The sequence below is a fragment of the Lonchura striata genome, chromosome 6 (genome assembly GCF_050655825.1).
Source record: "Lonchura striata isolate lonStrDom1 chromosome 6, ASM5065582v1, whole genome shotgun sequence".
Taxonomy (NCBI): Eukaryota; Metazoa; Chordata; class Aves; order Passeriformes; family Estrildidae; genus Lonchura; species Lonchura striata.
In genome coordinates, this window is record NC_140708.1 from 22,711,689 (window position 1) to 22,732,711 (window position 21,023).

General features: G+C 43.2%; 1 protein-coding gene across 3 annotated transcripts in view; it reads right to left on the reverse strand.

Moving 5' to 3' along the window:
- The window catches only part of MARCHF8 (membrane associated ring-CH-type finger 8), an 85,504-nt gene extending 73,604 nt beyond the window's left edge, over positions 1 to 11,900 (reverse strand). For 2 of the 3 annotated variants that reach the window (XM_085582484.1, XM_077784611.2), the window contains exon 1: positions 11,761 to 11,900. The gene's annotated coding sequence lies outside the window, so the exon portion shown is untranslated. Of the gene's footprint in view, positions 1 to 11,412; positions 11,551 to 11,760 lie in introns of those variants that run through there. The other variant, XM_085582482.1, reaches the window with a different exon arrangement.
- Positions 11,901 to 21,023: the final 9,123 nt, after the last annotated feature.

Genomic DNA, 21,023 nt, shown 5'->3' on the forward strand with positions numbered 1-21,023 from the left:
CATTCCTTACCACAGTCCATAAAGGGCCATTCATCCCCACTGTACCTAAAATAGCCACTGGATGCAATCATGAGATGAATACGTGACTGTGGATTCTTTTAAATCACTGCCTTCTTGCACAGACAAGGAAACAGTGTCCAGCAGTTGCATCTTCATCCATTGTCCTTGTTCTCAATTCAGCAATCAAGTGTTGACCCTTTCTGTCCCACCCAGTATTAGTCCCTTAATTTCTAAGGGTATTTAGAAGTTTAGAGATTTTATGACAAATTGAGAGAAACAGCCACCAATCCCTTCCTATGCACCTGCAATACCTGTATAGAAAAAAGCAAACCCATCACAGCTTTCTATCACCAGAATTACAGCAGTAAAGTCCAGTTATCATCCACTAGCTGCTCAGTGCCAGCCAAACACAGCCAGCTGCAGAAAGCAACTGAGACAGAGTGAAATACCCAGGTACAGAAAAATGGTGCTTACTAACAAGAAACACTTAGAACTGCACAGGTCTGCTTCTTGCAGCTGGAGAAGAGCTGACTTGCAGTGACCTTCTGACCCACTCTTAAATGATTACCAGTTTTTACTCCAGCATGTGTAACAAAGCAATCTCCAAGTGTCTAGTAAGGGTGAGGGGAAGCCCAAGCCATCAGATAGCAAAATTCTGTGGGACAAAAGGTGGTTTTGAATGAACCTGGTGACAGCTGGAGCAACACAATGGAATGGATACTGGGATGCTGTTGCATATCTACAAGGCAGTTAAAGAAGCTGCTATATGAAGTTCTCCAAACAAGGAAATAAAATTCAGGAGTATGGCCACATCACTCATGCCAATTGAGATGTCACAGTCTTCAACCCAATCTCACATTTAGAAGTGGCTTTTCTGTCATTTCCCCAAGCAGATGGTATTTGCTTTAAATTAGTTTAAACAGGAGCTAGTGAGATGAGCCAAGTGTACTAAAAAAGACCGATGCCACTCTGGTGCAAATGAGCACTACTGTAAAACCTGAAACATTCATGATGTCAAAACCTGGAAGAAACAGTAATTTTTATCAGGTGTCTGCTGAAATTGAAAGCCAGAAGAAAAAAAGTTATTTATTTATCAAGCTAAAATATCCTTAGTCCTTGTGGAAAATCTACTGCTGAAGAAAGAGGCAAGCATTGAACCTATGGAATTTTTACATCAACAGCACCCTTCACTGCAGAGAGGAAAACCCACACAACTCCACCCTACTCTCCTCCATGTTTTCCAGTACCCATACCAGCTGACTTTCTAGTTTCCTTCTCTAAGTAGCTACAATGATAATATTCACGGGCATTTGCTCTCCCAAAGAGCAGATGAAAAATAACTACAGACAAATAATATGAACATCTATCAAATCAGGCTAATGGAGAGATAACGACATATTTCTCTATTAATCATTTTAAATGGCAAATGAAAGTTTGTTTTTTCTTTCTCAGTTGAAAAAAAGAAAACTACCTCCTATTCCCAATGCAACAGATGTTAGAAAGTCAAGACAAAAATCTCCTGTTTCCTGCTCACTTAAAACAGTTGGCTTGTTCAATTCTAGATAGTCCCATCTTTAGCACAGGCTCCCACACATGGGCTGTACAGCACATCAAGATGTTCACAAGGTATATAAAGACTAAAGAAGTCTTCCTCTTCTGCTATTTCTGAAGTGACAGGAACCCACCAGTGACCAAAACACTGCTGCTTTCCTCTTAGAGGACCCAATCACTCCCTTCAGTCTCTGGGCTCTACAGGAAGCAGTGCCTAGGAACAGGCATGGTCCCCTCTGCATCACAAGTGACCTTGTGCCTGGCACGGTGCTTCTCCATTGCCTGTGCTCTCTCTGAAAGAGGCATAAAGCCTTGAGCTTCAGGAAGTTACACTCCCTGTTTTTCAGGGACACATGCTATTCAGTGAATGGCATTACCTGGCAACATTACCATTATCTTACAAAGAAATAATCTGGAACAAGCTCACATCCCCTACGTTTCCTGAAGAGTTAACAGAAGTTTCACATCTCAGCAAGGCCAGCTGATCTCTCACTGCCTCATTACAGACAACAGAAGTCATCAAACTTAAGAAATGAAATCGACAAGTGGCTAGGAAGTATTCAGACCCCAATCTCAGGAAATACGAAATACTTCAGCTGAAAAGGCTCCCTCTTCCTTGCCATGCTGCTTCTGCAGCGAAGTCACACAGCTGTCTTAAAATGCTCAACCTAACATTTTCAAGCAGGAAACAACATAACACACATATGTTATTTCTCTGCTCATGGATTGGGTTTTCTGGGGTAGGTGTGGGTTTTTTTGAAGAAAAAATAAAATCTCTAGGAAGCAGATGCCCACCAAGGAGGGCATCCTCTTTCCTTATAAAAGAAGAAATTGCTGGAAAAACTGCACCCTACAGCATTTAGCTGGGGCAAAGACTCAGCATAAATGCAAAGCAAAGTTACTACTATCAGTGTCAGAATAGCTGGTCTGCCCCCCAAAATTACCTCCCCAAATACTGATTCTTTCCAGCCTGGCAAAACCACTTCAGTCTCTGATCTTGTCCTACATGCGGGTTATGAATTAGAAGACTTCTCCAATTACAGATCACCAGTGGAATTAGAAGGTAGATTATTTTTAGCAATTGTCTGATTGAGCTGCACTCAGCTGCAGATTATTTACTGCTTTGTCTACAACTATATTTTACACACAAATTTTCAATACAACATTTAGTATCTCTTCAAAAGCCATCAGCTATCAGCAAAGACAAAAACAAAGCAGCTACCATAAACCCAAGAAAGTACTTAACATCTTCAAGTTTCTCACTCAAAGCCAAGAAAGAATGGCGAGGGGAGATGGAGAAATCGGAAAAGGCAGAGTCATCTTCCCATGCCAGCAGTGAAAGCAATTGCAAGCTGGAGTAACCCATCCCTTTGCCAGCTGTCATGCTGGAGTGGCATCTTTTCTAGAAGGGGTCACAGAAGGCCCAGAGACAGCATAACACACTGCTTTATTGCTCACTAAGTTAAAGCATGACTTAGCCTGCTAGTGATTTTCTTTTTTTGGCACATTATAATAACAGAAGAAACAGAGGCCCACAGAAGAAAGGCTTGCTCAGAAACTTGCCAACTGTCCTTGACTCAGAGGGGTCGCTGGACACAGGGAATAAACTGCATCTCAGAAAAGCAGTATGTCCACGTAACTGACCTTGCTGGGATGCACTGTGTACAGTCAAGTTGCTTTCCACTCCCATCCCCTGCTGACAAGAATTACTTTCAGACTTGAAACCCAACAGTTTCATCATCTTATTAAATTCCCAATTCCTGGCTCAGATGTCTCTCATATGCATTAGTTAGATTACATCAACCACAAAGACTGTCCATGAGCCACAGAGGATATAGCTCAAAGGCAATCACTCAGAGATTGGATCATCAGCTCTCTGAGTTTCTCTTCCCTTATTCATAGAAGCAGCAATGCAAACTGTGTGACAAGGGATAAGTGTATGCTTTGTAGCGTCATGTGGAAAGAGAGATAACACCAGAGCACCAGGATACAACTGGAAAACGTACCTTTCTTGAACAGAGCATCTCCCTGAAGCAGAACCTGCAGCCTCCACCCACAACCCCTGCACGCGGCATGGACAGTAAAGACAGACTAAGCCAAAGCCATGCAGGTCTTACAGGGCAGAGAGCCTTAACACAGCAGCTAATGAGGACTTGGAAAGGCAGCTGACAAACAGCCAACCAGCACGATGCCTGCAGGGCATCACAGCCCTACCAAGTCTCTGCAAAACACCTAGAGATCTGCAAAGTGAGAACATGCCAACTAAAAATCTTCCTGGTAGGCAAAGATGGATGAGACAGACTGAACACGTGTCCAAGCTGACAAGTAGACAGAGAAAGCAAACAATCATAACAAATATCTAACAAGACACAATGAAAGATCACAGCCAAGAATAAAATGCATGAATGATCTAATTTCCCCTCTATATAAGGAACTGATCCTGAGTTCTTTGCTCTCAGGCTGCTGGACCACATGATGCTATGCTTGCCAGGGTATCGCTAACAAAGGAAAGTGAGTGAGAAATTGTATCTTGAATCACACATGTTTGACTGCAACTGAGCTGGGATCCTTGCCTTGTGTTTGGAGAAGTTGATACCAATACCACCAGTAAATAAAAGCCTAGGTCTGGGCCAGAAACAAGTGCTTCAGTATCCCCAAAACACCAAACACTCACCATGGGAGATCCTGGGAAGAAAAACATCACCAAAACACTGCAAAGCATATGTCAGACTCACCCTACTGCATTTGGTATGCAGATATATAGAGCAGATGCTTCCATACTTCATTAGTAGCATCTCAAATGCAGCCTTACTGAGCAGGGGTAAAATGCAAGGAGCACTTAGGCAGACTTAGTATGAGGCACAGGGCTCTGGCAGGGCCATCTCCTGCTGCTTCGAAGCTGCAGCTCTATCACTTGCACACTGCCTCACTAGAAACAAAGGCACACATTTCATTTAAGAAAGTAATCATATAGATTAGAAAAGGTCAGAGAATAATAATTTTGAACTTCTTGCCATTTTGAAATTACAATAGTGTTGCAAGTCCTCCATTATTTGCCTGGAAAACTTCACAGGGCAGTTTTCCTATACTTCCAGGATGGCACATAAAAAGATAGTCATCTCTAAAAGGTCTCAGTAACTGCAGAGCTCTGCAGGTGTACTAGAGCAGGACTCTCTCTCATACCCTGCCAAAGCATACAGCAGCTCACTTATTCAAGTGAGACCTTTCGAGCCTTGCAATTTTGGAATGATTGGTGAGACTTTCTGCAACATCAGAAATACTCAACTTGAGCAGTCTCAGTATGAGTTATCCTCCCCTGTCAGGTCTGACCCTAAGAAGAAGGGTGCAAAATAGCTGAACATTGCTGTCAAAATAATCACAGAAACAACATACATGCCTCACACAAAGGAACTGCCAAGAGGCAATATACAGTTTTTATGCCCCAAAACAAGATATTTCAAGGCTTCAATAGGAAAACACTGCATAAGAACACCAATGTGTTTAGAAGGCTGCAATGTGATCTTGCTTTTATTGGCTTCTGCTTTATTATGCCAAGAGCAAAGTTAAAACTCCCTTCCAATATTTTAATCAAACCTGCTACTATTTTTTGCTAATTCCCAAGATCAAGCCAGCCTGACAAGAATCATGTAATTTTACATGGGTATCTCCTCCCTCCACCCCCTTATGTTATCAGACATTAATTTTGTGAAGAGTCTGCTGCATCATGCCAGCTCTAATTTGGTAACAATACTTTAAATTTCCTCTAAGCCTTCAGAAGGCCTTGCAGTGGAAGAAGGCCATTCCACAACAGAAGGATTAGCACAGTCTGAGATGCTGCATTTGGTATCCTGTGTTTGTAGGTTTCATAGGGCCATCTCATCCATGTGGCCTAGCTTATGTTTTAAAAGTGCCATCTCCACAGGCTTTGGCACAGGGTAGGGCTGCAGTTCTCAGCTGTGACATTGCAATTTATATTCCATTCTTTCTGCAACAGCTAAAGTTCCGGCAATTATGTGACATTTAGCCAACGAGTTCAGAAGTTACTGGCAGTGTAATTGCATAAGCCCACTTCCCCTTAGAGAACAGGTTAAACAATTTAAACAAAAATCCAAGAATTCTACAAATATCATAATACAGATGACAGCCGAGTTACAGGAAACTAAGGTGTGCATAGGTGAAGTAACTGAAACTGGAAAACAGGCCAGAAGCAGGAAAAAAGACTCAGATTTCCTGTCTCTCACAAAAAAGACCCCTATTTAGCTGCAACAGAACTTCCTCTTCTTTTTAAAGCTAAGCAGATTGTTTTCTTCTCATTGAAACAAGATAACATTTAGTTCAGTATGTATTTATCATATTTGGTGTAAAAAATCCTTTCCTCTAGAGATCACTTGCAATGTCAAAGAGCAGCAAATCTTCAGCCCACCCGCTTTTGTGGATTATATGCATGCACATACAGACATATTTTATAGAAGCAGTTTCATTGTGAATCAATGGTCACAGATTGACTAGAGAAAAAGCACTGACAACAACTGTCCTTCCTAGTCCTGGCACTTTTAGCTCAGATTTGGCAGGCAAGCTCAAGATGATTATTCTAAAAGCTCTAACAATAATCACAGTTAAAAGGACATTTTGGATGCAGAACTCCAAGGGGAACTCACATCATTTACTAGAAGAGAATGAAAAATCAAAGCCTACTGTCAACTTCAGAAAGAGTCAGACTGCTCCCATGTGTGTTTTCTTCTCTGACATCAGCTATGGTAAACTATTACCTCACACTCTTCACATTCCTTATGTATGATGAACCAAAAAGCCACTGCCAACTTTCACTTTCTATCTACTGTATCAGAGTTCATCATGCTGTTAAATGCAAGTCCCTTAAGACTGGTTTGCTGAAGGAGGCCATGGAAAATATGCAAGAAGGAGACAAAACTGCATTCAGACAGGGCAAGCAGAGTAATTTGCAAGAATTTCTTCCTATAATGTGGCCCATGTTATGAAACCATGGCAGAGCCCTGTATTGCATCACTTCCTGTTCTCTAATCCATCATTCTTCCCATAAATATTTATATGCACATAGAAAAAAATTACATACACAGAAATATGCCACGTTTTTCCATTAGCCTTTCTCTTCTGACTGATGCATTCATAGTTACAAGAGATTATAACAAGGATTGGCATAGTAGTGAATCACCCTGAATAGCATACTGTGCTTTTACAACTAGAAATAGAAGGATCAGAGAGATTAATCCTCTGTCCTGGATGAGACAAGGAGCCAGTGACAGGGAAAGCAAATATAAATAGGCAGAGAAGGCTTTGTCTTCCTACAGCTCTCATTGGTTTTGAAGGAGTCTCTTCAACAAAGGAATGCTTTATGAGACCTTTACAGATGACATTAAACAAAGACATCCCTTTTGTAAATCCTGCAGTAATTTGGAGACAAGGGGTTCCCACCAATAATCCTGTGACATCACCTTCCCTCTCCCAGGAAAGTAAAGGCCAGGTCCACTGCCAAGAGAAGTGCTTACTGTAGAAGATCTGACTGAAAACTTCCTCAATATTTAACTGGTACTATAGAGCAGGTTGTTCAGTCAACCTGTTGCTTCCTTCAGTTAATGGTACTCAAGTGGTTTTCTAGAGGCAAAATTAACCCAAATCCCATGTCTAGAAGTCAGTTTCTAGTTTCAGTCCTAGGAGTCATGGCAATGTGTGGACTCCCACACACTGGTGTGGTGTGCCCATGGAATTCTTGTGTAATGAGAAAGCAGAACTTCAAACTCAACTCTAGCAACAGGAACAGAAGCACAACTCCCTTCCTCTAACTGCACAATAGCACAGAGTTATTAGCAGTAAGTAAGTCTGAATGACAAATTATTCTGGTCATTAGAATCAGCAGAACAGACCCAGGGGAAACCTAGCTATTTATTCAGAAGCATTGGGGTTTTTTTCCCTACAGATACTTTTCCTTGCAGGCCCAGTATACACATTAAGAGAAACCAAAAAGCTTTTTAAAAATAGAGCACATTTGAGAGGAAGAGAGGACAAAGGATTAGTATGCTTTTTAAAAAATTAGCAACTTTATGTGTAAACTTGAACCCTATTCTTTTTTTTCTTCTTCTTTTTTGGTTTGTCACCTGTCTTTCTTTCCTTCCCGTATTAACCAGTTGACCCTTTGATTCATCCAGTTCACCCTTGATGAGAAATTTCTCATCCTGTGTCGAGGACATGACAGAAGTCAAGCTACCAGCTCAGGAGAGAGCAAGCTGGCAACATTTTTATTCCTTGTAGTGAACCTCTTCTCTCGATGGTGCCTAAACACATGATCTTACTGAAGCCACAACCAAACTGGGAGACAAACTCAGTCTTAGCTGAGGTAGAAGTGACCTGTTAAATGACCTTCTTAAGTCCAATGCCTGTTTTCCCAAGGAGAAACTCTGGTGCTGTTCATCTGCAGCCTCACCTGCAAAATGGACTGGTGACATGTGTCTGGTGCCCTTTGAAGGGTAGATATCAAGGCATTCCCAGCTGATACACAGGACTTACCTACCCCCAAAATATACAGTATTTATATCCCTTACGAATTTTGGCTACATGTTTTGCAAGGTTTACAGCTGGAATCCTTAAATGAGTCTCCAGGGAGAAAGTGCTCATCTGCTGCCTTTATTTCATATAACTATGGAAAATCTCAGCTGCACTTTCTAGAACTTTTCACTATTTTCCACCCATTACACATAGGTAATACATGTGTATTTTAGCTAAAATTTCCAACACTGTTTTCAGTTGAGTCCAATCAACCATGACATTCTGCCAGGTGAAATTCAAGATTTGCTACTAATCCTCCCCCGACCCCCACTACTTGCCTGCAGGTACCAAATGTTGAGCTCCATAGTGGTGCTCATTTTAAAAGACAGAGAAGTTTAACAGTAATTTACAAACACCTTTGATCTAGATCAGCCCAAACAAGATAACCAGCAGGACATATAAAGGCCTGCCTTCCTTCTTAGTCCGTGGGGAAAAGAAATTGCAAGCACAAGAAACTGCTGATGGTTAAGATCTCTTGCTGTTGGTGAACTGTCCAGCTGTCTGGTGATCAGTTACATTTAAGAGTAACAAAGTTCTTAAAGCATACCTTTAACTGAAAGAAGACCAGGATTCCAAGGGCTCTTGTCTATTTACCTTCCCCAGAATCAATAAACAAACACTACATAATCCATTATTTGGTTTTTTAATGCTTCACATGAATGTGGATGCCTTGATAAATCTCACAAAAACATTGTGGGAAACAGTGAAAAATAATCTGGTTTAGAAATTAAGAGTGCTTTTGGGAAGTTTTCAGTAAAATTCAAACAGAACTAGCAAAACTGACCCTATCTCAGCAAAGAGCATTTCAACAATCTGGAGCTGTGAAAATTCACAGTGAACAAAGCCCACCCAGCAGTGTAATGCTACATCAAGCTGCCACCAGATCTTTGCAGTCATTCCACAAGTCAGCAAAACAGAAGTCCCAGCAAACCCTGCATGAGTTCTGTATCACTATGGAAATTAATACAGTGAATTAAATGTGAAATTTACATGGTTCACCCAGTTCCTGCAGCAGCCAGCACTAGATGCTCCCAAGAAAGAACTGGCACGAGGAGTAAGAGGAGTAAACAGATAACTTGTCCCTCAGGAAGATTTACCCTCTAATACCTTATGCCCTGGAAGGGAAGATTTTCCCAGACTTCAAGTTTTTCATTCCTTATAGCCTTCTACAGCTTTGCTATTCACTATTTGTCTGCCACACACAGACATAGTCCAAGCACAGGTTGTTCAGGGTTCCTGGAAATTCCTTCTTTCAATGCCTGTTAATTTTTTATGGTCCATCTACTGGCTCTTAAAGAATGCTAGTTAAACACTTCTACAGGATCAAAAGTTCCTTATATTTTTGGGGGACGGTGCAATGTTAGAACAAGAGCAAAACAAAATAAAAAACAATTAGAAAAAAAAAAAGACACAACCTCATTCCTGTTTTTCATTTTTTTCTGGCAGATAGCCATGCACACTCTATTATTCACACTTTCTGAAGCTGGCTATCAGTCATGCACACTAGGGCTGACTGAGGTATATGGCAGAAAGATCCATAGCAGGAGACTGCTTTTTCTTACGCAGCAGGATCAATTCAGGGCTTGCAACAACCACCTTCAACGCCTTCCTTAAGCAGCATTATTGCTGGAACTTGTCACATTCCTGCAGTGCCCTGCCTTCCCCACTAATGTCAGTGTTTGGAAGAACAATAAGGAAATCAGTCTGTCAGACACTTTGGAACATTGCCTAAAGTACCTGAGACAGCCTCAGTAGCTGGGAAATCCTTTCACCCTTGAACATGTGGGCGTTGCTTGTCGAAAATGTTGGATCGAAAATAACAGAATTTTAAATAAAAAACCCAAAACAAGTTAATCCTGAGAATACAGAAAGTTCAGCCAGCATGCTGAGTTAATGCATCCTCAGAACAGCTAAGACTGTGCAAAAGCAGCCAGGGAACAGGTGTATTTTCTAACACTAGACCTCATTTGAACATTTCCAACAATCTAGCCCCACATCCATGCACTGAGGCATGAAAAGCATGCATCTTTTCTTCCAATGTGACACCACAAAACAGAAAATCACTTATTTTTAACTAGTTTAGGGCTAGCTGAAAGCCAAGTAAAAAAGTAAAATCAAAATAACAACCGAAAACCCAACACCATAACAACAAATGTTCAGTGAATTGTTAATTTCTTAAGTTTACATCAGACCTAAGTCACGCCAAGTTCCCAGCAAAAGGGCAGTTGTTCAGACTTCCACAGTCCTACCACAGCAGAATCAAGTCTCACTTTCTCTGAGCAGCTACAAGGTTGTTCTGAGGAGTGTCTGGCACCAAACAGTTTGGGCTACAGCTGAGAAGCTGCTAACACCCCCAGCAGGTATTACTCCAGGTGCTAGGGCATACCCCTGAGCCAGGAACGCTGATGATTCCAACAATCCTGGTCCTCAGGCAGGCTTAGCAGAACTCTGCTCCAGTAGAAACTGATCAATGTTGACAGACTTCAAACAAAATATCTTAGGTCTAACAAATGAAGTGTTTTTCAAAGAAAACTTTTCTCTGAAAATGTTTGACTAGGACTATTGCTAGATCAATCTCAGCCTCATCTGACACTACTCCAAACCAATTTTAGAAGCACAAATTCGTAAAGACTGCTGCTGCTTCAGCTAAGTGTTACTGTCAGACCGGCTCTCTCCCACCCCCATCTTCCTTCCAGTATCTCTTTCCACCTCCACTCTAGCTCTAGCTAAATTGTCCCTTCTATGTTTATACTGCTGCGTTATTTCACGGATCTGCGATGCTTGGAAATAGACCAGTCCTTTGCCAACCGCAGAGCCGAGCCGCTCTTGCACCTCTTGCACCGCAGCTTGAGACAACTGATCTGGCACTGGCACGTTGTAATTCTCGCTTTGCTTGCACTTTTAGCGTACTAAAATGAGGCGAAGTTAAAGTGTTACAGTTTGGAACAACTCGAGCATTACTCTGCCTGCCAACTAGCTCCAAGAAGCATGAAGGAATTCTGACTATTCCTTAGTCTGCCGTGAAACTTCGGGACTCCTGATGAACACGTTGTTACCAGCACACCTTCTGCACTGTTTTCTCCCTGGCGTATCTCTGTTGCACGTTGATCACGGAACGCGAATTCGCGTTCTCCTCCTAACGGGACACCGGGTGCAAACACGGTCCCTTTCCCACAGCTGATCCGCTCCCGGCTGCCCCGCAGCAACACTAATGCTCCCAGCGCCCGCAGCAGCAGCTGAGGCTGTGCAGACAAAGACGGCGGAGGTGGGAAAGCCTCTTACCGGGGAATTAGGTGCCGCTTCCCCAGCTCCGCCGGAGGAGCAGCCCGCCCCACGCCGCCCCTGCCCCGGCGCTGCGCGGGGCCGCGGGGAGCCGGGCCGGGCCCCGGCCGCCGCTCGCCCTCACCTGCCGGACCCTGCGGGCGGGGGCGAGCGGCGGCGGCGGGGCGGCGGCCCCGGGGCAGCGGCCCCCGCCCCGGCCCGCCCCGGCCCGCCCCGGCCGCCCCCGGGCCCGGCCTCGGTGCCCGGCCTCGGTGCCCGGCCCCGCGGCGCCGGAGGGGCGCCGGACCCGGCTCGGCCCCCGCGGAGGAAGCGGCGGCTGCCCGCGGCCAGGGCGGCGGCCGAGCCTACCTCGGTGGTGCCCCGCACAGGGCCCGGGCCGGCGGCTCCTCCTCCGGCTGCGGCGGCTGCTGCTGCCCATGCCCGGGGCCGGGAGGCGGCGGGCCGCGGGGCCGGGAGGCTCCTGCCAGGCCGGTCTCCCGCAGCTCTTCCCCGGCTCCTGTTTACCGCGGCTCCCCGGGCCGGGCTGCCTGTCAGCGCGCCGCCCCGCCCCGGCCCGCCCCCGCCGCCATGGCCCGGAGCGGCGCGGGCAGGCGCGGGGCCGCTCCGCGCGGGGCGCGGCTGTCCCGGCGCCCGGCCGCCTCCCGCCGGAGCCCCGCGCAGCGCCTCCCCCCAGCGCGCCCGGCTCCGCGCCCGGGGGCACCGCGACCGGCGGCACCGCGAGCGGGGGCTCCGCGCCCGGGGGCACCGCGACCGGCGGCACCGCGACCGGGGGCTCCGCGCCCGGGGGCACCGCGACCGGCGGCTCCGTGCCCGGCGGCTCCGCGCCCGGCGGCTCCGCGCCCGGCGGCACCGCGAGCGGGGGCTCCGCGCCCGGGGGCACCGCGACCGGCGGCTCCGCGCCCGGCGGCTCCGCGCCCGGCGGCACCGCGAGCGGCGGCACCGCGAGCGGCGGCACCGCGACCGGGGGCTCCGCGAGCGGGGGCTCCGCGCCCGGCGGCACCGCGAGCGGCGGCTCCGCGACCGCCGGCACCGCGAGCGGCGGCTCCGCGACCGCCGGCACCGCGAGCGGCGGCACCGCGCCCGGCGGCACCGCGAGCGGGGGCTCCGCGCCCGGCGGCACCGCGAGCGGCGGCTCCGCGACCGCCGGCACCGCGAGCGGCGGCACCGCGACCGCCGGCACCGGGAGGCGACACTCGGCAGCGGACGGCGGAGCGAGCGGGGACCGGCCGTCCCGAGCGCAGCCTCAGCCCTGCCTTCCGCAGCCGCAGGCGGGGATGTGCTGTCACTGTTGCTCGGGGTAAAACGGCTCGCGCTTTCGTACGTAGAATAAAACAACTTCATAGGGTGCCGTTTAACTTTTTAAAAATGCATGCATGTTGAAAGCCTGACATGACTTACAGCCATCCACGTAAGATGCCTTATAACATCGCCGATGTTTTGTATTCATCGCTTACCTGCACGTATTGATTTATCAGCAAAAAACGTCAACAAAAAGCTTCGAGTTTGCCCCATATTTATATCTGGGTGCCATACTCTGTTGCTATTTTACACTTTTGTTACACAAGCAGGATACTTTAATCTCTTCCCAAAGATACCTCTCTCTTGTGATATTCTGGAACAGGTAAATTATGCTATTGAGGTGAATTTTACAGGGGGAAATGGCAAAGTGAATTTTACAAGAATAAGTCAAGGGAGAGTTTCCTGTGTTCAGATATGATGTCTCTCCCACCCGGGGATAAGTGAAAAATAACAGGAAAATAGGCAGCTTCACTGAACAATTTCTGTTAGTGAAACACAGACAAGAAAGCAGATATTATTTGGAGAATAAATCAGAAAACAAAGAAACCTGACTTGACATGAAAAGTCATTCAATAAACCTAAGTTGAATTTTTCATCTTCCGAGTCTGCACTTTCTCACACAGTAATTTACAGGGCTCCAGGGAGATTACATTTACCCACCGAGAACAGTGCAAAAGGCATAAAATGAGTAAGGTAACCCCTTTTGATGCAGAGACCATCCCCTACAGAAAAATGACATGTTAATCAGGTTTGCAGAGCACATAGAAACTGGACTGAAACACTCATTATATTGCAGAGTTAATACCCAGCACCCTCATGAAGAGAAGGTGGGAGAAGCACCATCCAGGGTGTATGGTGTGTTTTTCTGGGAGGAGGAGAGTGTGTGTAGAACTCCAATTTAGTCCTACGGAGATTGAAGTGAAGCAACTCTTCATAAAATGAGGTATGGGAACATGCATATGTGATGATAACCATTATCCTCTTGATAGGCAGTATAGGTTTGTAAAGGGAACCAGTACTGCTGGCTTGAGGCCACTGGGATTTCTCAAGGGAGGCTCTTTCCTTCCTTCATGCTCTCAATCCATTTTGTTGTGTGGTTTGTTTGGGTTTTGACTTATTTTTTGGGTTAAGATTGTATTCCACTTTGGGAACAGCAAAGCTCACCACTCAGTGCTGTGTGCCAGACTAGGAAAAGGGTCTGTAGATACAACTGGAATAGAAGCAGATATGATACACAAAAATGGTCACACAAACCAGAGGTTTTCCAGGCAAAGTAGAATAACTAAGGATTAGGCCTGAAAGACGCCACAATAAACCACTTTGCAGATGTCAGCTTTCCCTGTGTTTTGCAAATATTACTCCATGGTCTCTGTTTCCCCAGAAAGCTTGTCTAGTATTTTAACACATTGTTATTAGCTTAACATCACATCAACAGCCTCCTGAATACAGGACTGCAGAACTGAGACTAAATCCACAATTTTGAAGGGCAAGCACTACTGTGGAACGTCCTGAATGTCTCACAGCCCTCAGTAGAAAATACAAACCTAAGCTGTTGCAAATGTTCCCCCCTCAAACTTGCAGCTAATTTAAAATATAGGAAAGAATGAACAAACTTAAGCTAAAGGCCATTACTCAAATGGAAATATTAAATTCTTCCAGCTAGTGTTGCGGTTTGAAACCTGGGTAGAAGGTACAAGGTTTTAAAAAATTATGGGAATGGAATGGAAGAGTTCAATTTTGCTAATTGAATAGCTCTGGCTCAGAGTTACAGAAAAAACATCGTTTGTGAATGCGTGCCTTGAAATGTATGTCACACTTAGCTGAAGAACTGATTGATCTGCAGAGAGAGCTGCCCTGCACAAAAGATCTGGACTGTGAGCACACACTTGGCCTTACTTGCCATAACAATAAATACAGTTTTATTGAATTTATTTAAAAAGGCAAAACAAAATTACCTCTACACCCAGGAGACTCCAATCCTCTCTACAAGCACCACAGATCTAGCATATGGTTATAAGTCTATGCTTTTTAGAAATACTTTTACTTCTTTTAGCATAAAGACTTGGAAAGTGGTGTGGAGCAGAAACCCTGGATAGTAACAAATGTTGTATAACTGTGTCCTTTTTTGGTCCTTAGTTATTACAATTACATACAGTAGTTATATGGAAAAGCATAATTAATTTTCCCCAGATAATTATAAATGATCTTTTTAGTCTACAGTGTTGGTCTGAGCACCTGCATGTCTCCATAGCAACTCCACAGTATTTCAGGGATTACTTTGTAATTCCACTGTGTTTTGGATCTAGTTTTTCTCCAAGCCAGCTCAGTTCCTCTAGTTCCTTCAAGCTGCATATCCTGAGCTGTGTGTTCTCCCATCTGTTCACCCTCCTGTACACACACTACTGGCCAAAATAAAGTGGTATTTCTCCAGAAGTTCTCTGATGACCTTATGTTTTACTGAAGGTGAGTCGAGAGTTCATTCTTTCCTGCGTTGTTGTTCTCCTGGTTTCTGCCTGTGCTAGGTGAATAAAACAGATTCTGGTAGGAGAAGGGAAAAGTGGAATCAATAGGGAAGGTGAACAGAACTGATGAGAATTCAAGTAGAAAGATGAAAGGAAATACAAATAAAGTTTACATCCTTCCTGACTGATGAAGGAATCAGCTTTTATCAGAAAGGCACCAGATTTCTAATGGCATCTTTAACAAAAATGCTGCCAGAGCACCGAGAAGATGATTTTGGAGACATCTTAACAAATGTTTTTTCAAAGTGCCTGAAATTTATCGATCTTTCTTCAATCTTAGATGCAGAATATAAGTCAGTACTATAGTAAATATATATTACCAAAACCTGGCCTTTGAAAATCACTATGATGATTTGGAACCCATCTCAGGAACAGAGTGGCATGAACCATTAAAGTCTCACATGGAAAAGAGCAGGAGAAAAGAGCATTCCTGCCTGCAAAGCAAACTGTAGCCTCTCTCCCAGTGCAGTGCTGTGAGATGCTGTGGATGCAGCAGTGGCTGTAGCGAGCCCTACACACAGCAGGTTTAATTTGGCATGATGTGTGACAAACAGGCCTAAGACAACAAAACCCAGCAGACTTCAGCAACTCTTCAGCAGCCATGTGAGGGTGCCTTTGAAGACTGACAAGATTAGATTCAGCTTTGAATCTGTCTCAAAGCAGATAAGATTTTGAAGCCTATCCCAGGCCTCAAAAACTATCCTCTGTAGAAGCTTACTGAGCCTCAAAACTAAAGGCTGGCAAAACCAACAAACTGACCTTTTGAGGTGATTTCATCTGGGTATGGGTGAACTGGCTTGAGAGAAATGCAATCCATAAGGTTAGGGTGTCACACTCCATTAAATCTTATAGCACTGCAAGTCATTGCCATTTAGTATCCAAATAAAAAAAAGAGCAGAAAGTACATTGGCCCTTTCTTTGTATCCCAGTCAATTTAATGCTTATTCAAGGCAGGATATGCACTACTAGAAAAAAAGTGAAGCTCAGAGACAAGCAATGCTTCACCAGAACTCAGGTGGTACTGCAACTGGGTCTGGGGCTCACCATGTTCTTCCCCTGCTTTGGAAAAGAGAGAAAAAATATAAAGCTTTCTCCTCTACTGACAAGAATTTGGAAATAGGATCTGGCCAGTTTGCTTCACTTTCACATTTGTTACTCGGACCATTAAGGAATGTATAGAAAGTAATATATCCCCTACTCAAAAATGCAGAGGAGGAATGACATTTTCCAAGCCTACCTCTTAGCAGCCAATACTCAGCTCTGGCTCTCCCCACTGCAATTAACAGATTGCATGCAACCAACATGCAGATGTGGCGAAGGCATAAAAACAGGCAGTCTGGTTCTGTGCAACAAACCCCATACATCATCTTCCTCATAAGCACAGATACTGTGCTGAACTCAGCCACATGCTCCCCTTGCAGCACTTGCCTACGTTTTTCCTCATACAAATGCTATTTACATCCTGTCCAGACTAGATGAAGATTAATAATACTAAGCATTAAGATTAATAATAATAAGCATTTCTATGGGACCTCCTTGGAAGAACCCTGGGCATATTTCACCTGGTATTATTTTAATCACAGTTTTAGAGGCTTCCATTGTAACAGTGCTTTGAGCAGCTTATAGCAAAACACACAATGCAGGAAAATGGGAACCAGAGAACTGCAGATGATGAAGTAGAATGCAAAATTTGAGGAGATTTGGAGGACAGCAAGCATAATTAAGCCTCTGTACTATTAAAGACAGTGAATTGCTACTATAAAAAAGATGAGTAAGAGGGGATGTGATTCAAAGACAGAACACTGAATATTCAGGAGACACTGTTCTCCCTTTCTCATAACACTAGACCAAATGAATTTCAATTTAAAAATGGTAGGAAATTCAAAACTGCAGTGAAAGAAGATTCTTTTCACATTACACATATAAATAAGTGAAACTATGAATCAATCTATCAAGATTCAAAAATAGTTTAGACCTTTATGGACCTCCAAATTAATATCATACTGTATGTACACTGAGATGGCAAGTCACAATTCAGACTAGTCATTAGCATAGGATCCAGTGTCCTGTATACTTGGTTAGGGAATTTTTGCACCTTCTGAAGTGCCTGTTACCTCCTATTCCCAGAGACAGACGGGGAACTGGATGGATCTCAGGCTAATCCAGTCTATTTTGATGAGTACTGCATCATCCCAAAACAAACTACCTATGATTGCTGGCAAGACAGGAGACACTAAGAAGAAATCCTGTCACTCAACTCTCAGTCTCAAGAGCATGTTTAAAACCAAAGGTATTTCATTATATATCTGTATTGTAACTTTGCATCAGCCAGTGCAGGTTTTTAGCAAATAAGGCCCATTATAGGCAACAGTTCCAGCACTTAAGTACAAGATTCAAGCAAAATAAATCTAAATCTCATTAGTTCAAGTAAAAAAAAGAGACTGTCTGCACATTAAGTTTATGGATAGAAGGGAGAGAGGAAAGATTATTCACTTTTTAAAAAAATCATATGGATTTACTAAAAAACCTCTCATACAGAGAGAAAGGAGAGAGGGTATTTCAAAACCCCATACTTTTCCTTTTAGAAAATTTCAGTGTTTGCATTTCCTGCTCATTAACACTCTTAATGTCATTTTCTGCTCATTAACACATACCATGTAAACAATACTATTTTTGTGATTAGGTACTGTTTTGTATTTCTGGTGTTGGGCAGAACACCTGATTTCGGCAATAATTCACCATCCAGATGTGATCAGAATGTAATTCTTATGGACCTATATATACACTTCCTATATATATGGTACATAGTAATCAGTCTTTCTGAAGATTGGATTAAAAAGGATTGAAACAGCCTTAAAGTGTGGTTTAAAAATAAATTTCTGCCACTGACAAACTGTGAAGCTTTTTGAATTGCAAGGCTAGGCAAGACAGACAGTAAGGAGTGGTCACGTTAGCAGTTACTAGCATACATTCCTCACACACCACTGAATTTATAATTTCATATCCTCATTCTGTATCCATAAGAAACACTTGTCTTTTTAAAGTAAGAAATTATGGGGACATGCTGTATTTTAACCAGATATATCTGGTAAACATAGCTAAACATACCATCCAACATAGCTTGGCTAACAGACATATCTGAAATCCACCCTTGCAGGGTTACTGGGAAGGAAGAGGGGAGGGCTGTCTGGTCTTCAATACATTAAGATTGTATCATGAAACCCAGTGAAGAAACAAGTTTTTGAGGTACTCATCCATTATGATTTTTTTAAAAACCTTTGGAATTAGGAATAGGAATGTACCCTGTTGCTTACCTCCTTACCTCTGTTCAGAGTGGGCTGAGTAAGGGTCATAAACAGAATTTTTGCCATTTTAAAATGCCTCTGCCGCCCCCTGCTGTTGCTTTTCTGCAGCTTCACACACAAAGCGAATGAAAGCCAGAAAAATCTTCCACTGTGTAGAAGTTACGCACGAAGGAGTGGATTTCACTTCCAGATGTGGTTCTCAGCTACATAAATATTCTCACGTAAGCAGCTGTGACTCAGTGCTAATGTAAAGACCAGAAAAACTGTCAAATGCATCTCAAGATTAACCTGATTTACATAAAGATTGGAAAAACGTGACCCAACTCAAAAGCTGCAGGCGGAAGCAACTCCCTACATGCAGAAGCAATGCCAAATTCACAATTTACATCCAAAAGATGGTGCCCCATTATGAAAGCTGGGAATACTTGAAAAGAAAGCAAAGTGTCTAATTAATTATATTAAAAAAAATAGAAAAATTAATTTTGTATTTTGTAGTATGAATTAACAATTCTGGCCTTGTCTACAACTGAAGACTGTGAGCAGAAGGCATCACTGCAATTACATCCCAGGGGACTGCAAACTGAATAGACAGAAATTGCAAGCAGACAGATTTTTATCAACATGGGCTTCTAGAGATTCATTCCAGAGGAAGAAGTATTTAATACAAGATCCAAAACCATTTCTGATACCTCTGTGGTGCCTATCAATTTGACACAAGAATCCTGGAGATCATTCAATAAGAGACCAGCCAGGTTTTGCCTCATAAGTCCTCAAGCATAAAAGAAACAAGCAAAACAATTTGGCAGGAAGGTAAGAAGATCACACACCAAAGTAACTGTTCAGCTTCCAGTATGTAAACTCTTTGTAATACAATAATCTAATTACATGAGCAGATAAAAGCTAAACATTTGTGTTCAGCAGATGCATAGCAACATGGTACACTAATACTCAAACCCCAAATCATTTATGCAAAGTTTACGCAGTAAACAATAATTAATCCATAACAGAAACTAACACAGGACTTGGTAAAGGCCAATAGCATCTGAATGAATGACTGAAACAGTTAATTTCAAATTAAAGTGCTCTTGTGGCTGTACTACTGGTTGAAAATTAATTAATTCCCACTTTGTGGGAAGAAAACCAGTGGAGTTCTGAACAAGAAGTATTGGTATTTAGTATAATGAAAATGAGGTATAAAAAAAACTATGAGAAGCTATACACAGGAAAATCACATTATTCCAGAAAAGCATTGTTGTGCACTTCATTATACTTATGCAGAAAGGGAGAGTCAAAATTGAGATGTGACTCAGAGACTTCCTACCACGTATCTCTTAAGTAGCTGTACTAAAATTTGAGTATGGCTATTCCAATAGACTGCAAAACAATTTACTGACAATTATGCAAAATCAGATTAAGTGATCACAGACCACAGTATTTTAATTCCACTTCTTACCAAATCCCTACTGTACCTACAAAAAGTGCAATACCTCCATCTTTAGAATGTTGCTGAGCTGTGTGTCATTGTTGTGAAAACACTTGTGTATTTGTCACGTTGCTTATTCTTTTCCTTTGGCATCAAACACTGTCCCATGCTGGAGATGAAAAAAAATCTCCAGGCAGTTCATGGTACGTAGCATGGCTCAGTCACAACACGTTCGTCCTGTCAGGGAAACTTCCTCCAGCAATAACAAGCACAGAAGTCACGCACATGGAATGACATTTTTATCTTATCAATGCCCAAAAGAACGATTGCAAACATTTTTTTCCAAGCTCATCACTCTGAAAACTTCAAGTTTAAGAAGTTTGAAGTGGACTACGCAAAATGGATTTCCTTCAAGGATGAGATTCTTCAAGTTACTTCTTCCTCTTTCAGTGATCATCTTTCTTGTTTTTTATCCATCTTTTGACTGTCATTCTCACACAGCTGCTACGCTTTGATTGGAATGCAGCACAGATCATTTTACTACCACAACCAAGTAGCTGAGGACTTTGACAAGACACGGACAATGACATTTGATTACCTAGATAAAATGTGGGACATTTATTTTGTTTTGGTGGTTTGTCGTAGGCTTTTTATTAATCTCTTTATACTGGAACACTTCATGCAACTTATGTTTATAAAATATTTCACAAGCATTAAAGGAAGGAAAGAAGAAAAGTATTTTAGTAGGTATATTCCTCCAACAGCAGATTCTGCAGAGGCTACATAATCATTAGAAGTGTCTCATTCCTTTGCTAGTACACCTATAAGACTTCAGGTTTATTTAAAGCACAAAGTGTTGGTCACACTATTCCTAATGAAGCCGGTTGGAATTCCTCCCATCATCTTCAGTATGAACAGATATGAGCCAGTGCTTGTGCAAAAAAACAAAAAAAAGAAAAAAAATAAAATAAATATACCCTCCCAACAGAGCCCAGCTTTTAATTTAGGAACACACTGTAAGAGGGAAGTTATTTTGTGCATTTATGACAGCACAAGCAAAAA